Source organism: Centrocercus urophasianus, unplaced genomic scaffold (genome assembly GCF_019232065.1).
Source record: "Centrocercus urophasianus isolate 14NV4802_14NV808 unplaced genomic scaffold, USGS_Curo_1.0 seq_16, whole genome shotgun sequence".
Lineage (NCBI taxonomy): Eukaryota > Metazoa > Chordata > Aves > Galliformes > Phasianidae > Centrocercus > Centrocercus urophasianus.
The window spans coordinates 17511749-17518282 of NW_024884711.1; positions in this window are offsets into that span (position 1 = coordinate 17511749).

The following is a 6534-nucleotide window of genomic DNA, read 5'->3' on the forward strand; positions in this document are numbered from 1 at the left end:
TCCCAGGAGGCGTTCAAGGCTGGGTTGCATTGTCGTCTGAAATCTGTGAAGAAAGCTGTGTAACTTTCTGTTGCACTTTCTGTGTAAAATAATTGTGTTGACACACTTGGCTTTCTATATCTTACTAATGTAAAAATGAGGCATCTGTACTTTTCATGCTGCAGCAATAGGCTATTATCTCCAACCTAATACAACTGCCTTGGTGATGAACTGGAAACACTGGGACCGTGCCTGGCTAATTTCATATTTCACAGGTGAGGTGCTCGTATGAGAACGGTGGGGGCTGGCTGCTCCAAAAGGGTGGTGAGCTGTGGGTGAAGCCATGTGGAATTAAACAAAGCCACTAAGGAAGAACATGTCAAGTTGAGAAAATAATGGACAACAGAAACTGGTGTAATGTCAAGGATAAAATCTCTTACTCCAAGCATTGAAATGAGTATTGGCAGAAGTTGGCTCCTCTTGAAATCTGAGAAATTAAGTTCAAATCATTTAAATGAAATGGGCAATCTGTAACATAAATTGGGTGTTTCATACAAATGAAACCATTGTAATGTCTTGTGTCTCATCTAAACATGTTATTAATTCTCAAAGGACTCTATAAACTTTAACAACTGAATGATGTTTTAACCTGATTCCCAAACAGAGGTTAAAATTAAGAATGGAAAAGGATTATAATTTTTTTCTAAATTGCATTTTAGGTGTGAGTTTGACAGGAGAACAATTGGCCTAACATAAACAGTATTATATTTGTTGTGGCTTTTAAAGTGTATCCAATTATATTTTGAATGATAAACTAGTGCTGCTAACCAGGTTAGTGCAGCACAGCTGGGCCCTAAAATGTTTTAGTGAACACTGCATGCTTAATCCAATAATCTCTAATCCATAGCGTGGGAGGAATGTTTCCATCAGGAAGATGTAGTAGTGTGTATCATGTAATTTAGAAGATTAGCCAGACCTGCCTCTGCAGTATGGTCTTGGAAGGATGCTGTGTACCAATCATGTCCAGCTCTTTGCTAGGCTGAGACCAAATCTCAGGATATTTGCAGCAGAGTGCTGTTCTGTCACCTTGGCACTGGGGTCAGATTAATTCTCCTTTTGTCCCACTAGTGATAATAACTTCTTACATACGTCAGTAAATAGTAACTGTTGTCCCTTGTCTTTTGCAATTCACAAAGCAAGGCTGGAATAAAAGTTCTGAATTTAAAAGCTTGTGACATCACCTTACATCACCATGATACGGACTCATTATGGGAACTACTGCCATGCTATTGATAGACCTGTCTTTCTAGCTTTGTGTCTTGATCTCTCAAGCCTGGCTCTGCTCACCCTTCTCATGCCACTCCTGTATTCAGATGAGACAACACTATTGCTACTTCCCTGTTACCTATCTGCAGAGCTTTCTGCCTCTTGTGGGCAAAGTGCATATTTGGGAAAAGGAGGAAGATTAGGAGAGCTGTTCATCCTTAGGGAAAAGCAAGAGGGCAGGAGGGAGTTGTGCTGGACTTGGAAAATGTCTCTGGCACAGTGCAGATTTTGCCACTGAGACCAGGATGCAGGGAGAGAAGTCCTTCCTGTGCCAGGCCAATTTCCTTTGAAAGCAAAGTGATCCTCTCCAAAGGATTTGATGTACACAATGCTTAGCAGTTTTACAGTTCTTGGCAGCCCTGTAGTGAGAGATTCAAATGCCCTGGGTTGGCTTTTGTGGCAGGTTGAGTGCCCTCTGCTTATGCTGGCGTGAATGACTGATGGATGTGTTCGGTGCTGCTGTGCATAGCACTCACAGTTCTGAGGAAGCGCTGAGGTCAAACAGAAAATCATGGCTCTAGGAAATAGTTCAGGCTCAGTTCAGCATATTAGGACTGAAGCAGAGCAGGCATGTTTGGCAAGAAAGGAAGATTGCCCAGATGAGGCTCTGATTACATATTTAACAGACAGTGCTTTTAAGGTCAGTTCTCCTCTTGAGTTTGTGATCAGTTCAAATTCTGTGGATTAGAGAAATACGAGCCAACACGTCACAGCAGAGAACAAAAAGATCGGTGACAAGCACTCACTTCAGACACAGCTGGATGACTGAGGCTATGACACCAAAGATGAAAATAGATGTTTGGCTGTGGTTGGTATTAAAATAGGGATTATCAGCAGGTTGCCTCTTTGCAAAGGACTGTGTGTGGGTCTCAGTTACATTTTGTTGCAAAGTGGCGAAATGCTTTCTAAATTTTAGTGTTTCTGATTCTTATTAACTTAGTCCATGCCAGACATTAAAATATATGTATATCTTAAGGCTGCTCTTCATTTATCCCAGACCAGTTCATTTTCACAGTATAGCTACGAGTGAAAATCTGAACTATGTTAAGAGAAGAGCCAGGACACACCTCAGCACTGATGCTCACTAGAGGCACAAGCAGGAGATGAGCTTATCACCACGTTAGCTGGAACCCCTTACTGAAGGCATTAAGGAGATGAAACAGTGTTTGTTTTCTTGCACTCTCAGGAGCAGTGGGACAACTTAGACTTGATGAAGTCAGCATTTTGGCTTTGAACTGGTACATTTTTAAGTGTTGTGGTCTCCTTTGGAGAATTCTCTTGATGGCTGCCAGTGGTCTGTTCTGCACAGGGACTCCTTGTCCCCCCTTTATGAGCCCTTCTGAGCTGTGCCAAAGTGCGGTCTGAATTCTGTCTGAATTATTTCCTTGGGTTTGAAGTATTTCCAGGGTACCCCTGCCTGAACAGTTTATTAGAGGTTTTTCTGCCTTCTTGGCTTGGAGTGTTGTTTTACTGTTTTGGATGAAGGCTTTCTCGGTGTTCTCTGTTTTCTTAAGTCCAAGTGCCCTTTTACGTGGTTTTATTTCCTTTTTCTTAACATTTTCCCTGTTTTTCCCCCATCATGATTAAGACTTGTGCCTTCAGTGTTGATGGAGGGCAGGCTTACAGCTCTATGAACTATGGCTTACAATGCCCCCTGCTATTCCAGATTTTCTCTTCTGGTAGATGTCAGTTGAATTAAAGCGTTCAAGGCAGGGATAAAAGAGCCTGAAATTGGTTTATTCTTTATTTGCTTGTTCGTGATGTTTGCTTCCTTTTTGCATTAAAGATTAAGGTCCCCCTGGAACACTCTGGACCACAAAATAATTAACAAGTGAAGCCTCATCTGATGATTTTTTTTCTCTCCATGTAACAGCTGTGTTTACTGTTTAATTTTTGTTGCGTGATAACCTAGGCAAGGACACTTATCAAGCAATGCACTCCCTGGCTGAATTTTATGCTGTTTGTTTGCACTATTGTAATGCAACTCATCTGTATCCTAGCAATGAGGTTTGGAACAAGACGGGTTAATAACCAAAATGCAGCTTTGCCTTGGCAGCACAGGTTTGTAGTGCCTTTTCTCAGTTTGTCATCCTTCCTTTGTCAGCACTTCCATTCTAACTCATTGTGGAATAATTTATTGTCAGAGCCAGCCAAAGGAGGTGATTATGACAAGCATTTGTAAACATTTTGAAAACAAACTCAATTTTGGAATGGATAAAACAAACAGTAGAAGAAGAAAAGCAGAGGACTCTACAGATTCCCAGTCCCTGTCTGGCTGACCTTCCCCCCCTGTCCCCTTCCCATGGGTGAGATGAGGTTAATTCTGCTGCAGGACGCATTGCAAAAAGTCATTTTTTTTAGTCATTAACATCTGTCCTACACTGAATACATCTCTTGTATTTTGTTAATGTTTGGAAGTAATTTCAGGCTTTCAATTTAGCTTTTCCACTTTGAAGATTGGTAAATATTTAGACTGCCTACAATTCTTGACCCTTTCCCAGGGAAAAAAAAAATCACAGAATTATAGAATAATATTTATACATGTATTTGAGCCAGTTCAGTAACTGTTGTAGTGCAGGCTGTAATAGTGTATCAGGAGGGCAGCAGAACACAGCAGGGCTGTGTGTGCAGCAGGATTTTGGAGTTGGCGTTGCTGTGTGTTGGTAGCACTGCCCCTGCTGCCTGGAGCTGACCCAAAGGGCTGGCTTGTGGAGTCTGCTTGTTCTGCTGGCTGCTGGATCCTACACATGTCCTGGTCTTCCTGGCCTGAGATAGGGGCAATCAGCCCCAGTGTGGGAGATTTTGCAAGGTCATAATAATCACAGATTAAAAAAAAGAAAAAAGAAAGCCAGAGTAGAACCAAGTGTAAAAAAAAAAAAAAAAGATTTTTTTTTTTTTTATTTAATTGCTTGAAGTTACTGGGCATCAACCTGATGAAGTCTGGAGCTGAGTTTTATTGAGTTTTAAATACCACAGCCTTATAGTGACAACTTGCTATAGGGTTGCACCTGTTTCTCTCCAGCACCTACTGCCCTTCCACGTGTTCTAGCAACTGGAGCCCCTAAATGCCATCTTCTCCTTCTTAGAACTGGTCTTCTGGTAGAAACCCAGAAGGTAAGAAGGATTACCTCAGTATCTCCTGTTGGGGATGGCCCTGTGCCTGTGTGCAAAGAAACAAACATTATTTCATCTCCTTAATGCTTTCAGTAAGGGGTCCCAGCTAATGTGGTGATAAGCTCATCTCCTGCTTGAAGTTTGTGCCTCTAGTGAGTGTCAGTGCCGGGACTTGTCCTGTCTCTTCTTCTGCCATCACATAGTTAAGATTTTTACTCGTAGCTATACTGTGAAAATGAACTGGTCTGGGATAAATGAAGAACAGCCTTGATATATATATATATTTATATATATATATATCAATGTCTGGCATGGACTAAGTTAAATAGAATCAGAAACACTAAAATTCAGAAAGAATTTTGCCACTTTGCTAGATAATGTAACTGAGGATAAACAAGTAATTTACTTCCTGTTCAGCAACAAAACTAAACAAGCAAACAGAAAATACAGGCTTGCCATCTGTGGGGAAAACCCCTTATAGGATGACAATTTTAATGTTTTGTGTTACTTCTTTTTTGTGGCAGCACACATGGAAATAGCAGAACTGCCTTCATGGTGATGTTGTGTTCTGCCATCAGTTGAGGGAACTTGCAGCCTCTGCACCCCAGCAGTCCATGTGATTATAGTTCTATATATACATTTTTAAACAAATCACATTTTTCCAATCCAAAGGCTGCCTGGAATGGGATGCCTTCAAGGAAACAGTGTATGAGTCACCCTCAAGAGACGTGCAGTTGAGGCACCTCCTTTGGAACAAAGTCATGTACATTCAGCTAAAATATCCAGTTATAAACACTATTATGTTACTTGCATAATTGCCCAATGGCCTTGTAAGCAATCTAATTTTTTAATGACAGTAATAATTAGTGTTGACTTGTTGTTAAAAGCTAGAATAACATTACATGAAGATTAAAATGCCATTTCAATGATAGTTTGTTCTGGATTATGTTAAGAAAAGAAGCATGAGCCTGTGATCAGTTAAAACTCGTAAAACTTCTATGCCTTATTAAACTCTTCTTGTTTGAATGTCTGAATGTAAGATATACTGTCTGAGGGTTGGTGCTAGTGGGAACTTCAAAGTGGATGGAGAGCTTACTGTGGATTTTGGTGAGTAAGACAGCAACACTAACAAACTCCTTTGAATGGTTTTGTTCTGTGCCTGTATTATGAAATGCTATTATAGATTTTCACAAATTTCCATTCACACATAGGCTTAATGCTGGCTGTATTTCTCAGCCCCTTGGTGCTAGTTTCTATTTCTCCCACTCTGTGAGATAATGCAAGGAGAGAATGGTTTGAGAAGAGGTAAGTATATGCCAGACCTTGCCTGTCTCAGCTGTGGAATGGAGGGTCTCGGAGCCTCGCATGGACTGCCAAAGGGGCAGCAAACCTTGGTGCTCTGAGTGCTATTGGGAGCAACAAGCTTTGGGGAGTTATCCTGGAATGACACTGATACGTTTGTCATTTTCATTTGGCTAAATATTTGTTTTATGGCTAGCAAGAGGCTGGTTTTGAAAAAAATAAAAGACAGCGATTAATGATGATTGAAGGAAGCTGCTCTGCAGTTGGCTGTAACTGGCCCTTTTGGGTTTCAGCACGTTTAAGCGTATCTAAAGAATCTGCTGCTGTCAGGACAAACACAGTTTAGCAAAATAAAGTAACAATTTATTTGCTAATACACACACACAATAGCCAGGATCTAATAAGCTACCGGAGTTGGTGTGCTTACATCCCTCAGAAGGCACTGAAGAGTCCATGTAACACCAGGCAGGAGGCCTGGGCTGGCCTCTGCTGCTTTATGTGCAGATTGCAGAGATCATGGAGTTGCTGTCTTTTACTGTGCCTTTCAGTGACAGTAGCTCCCTGTTCCCAGTCTTTAATATTTTATGCCTTTTTTCCTCTTGTCCCCTCTTGGAGCTCTTAACTTCCTCTGTTCAACCATCCCACCTCTGCAACACCTCAGTAACTTTATCTTCCCTTACTTTGCCTGGACCTTCTCAGCTTTTGGCCACAACATTGCGTTCCTCTCAGAAGTGTGAGCCAAGGTTGTGTCAGAGTTAGACCTTGGCACACAGACAGCAAAATCGATGCTGTCTGAAGAGGTGGTAGAGAAGG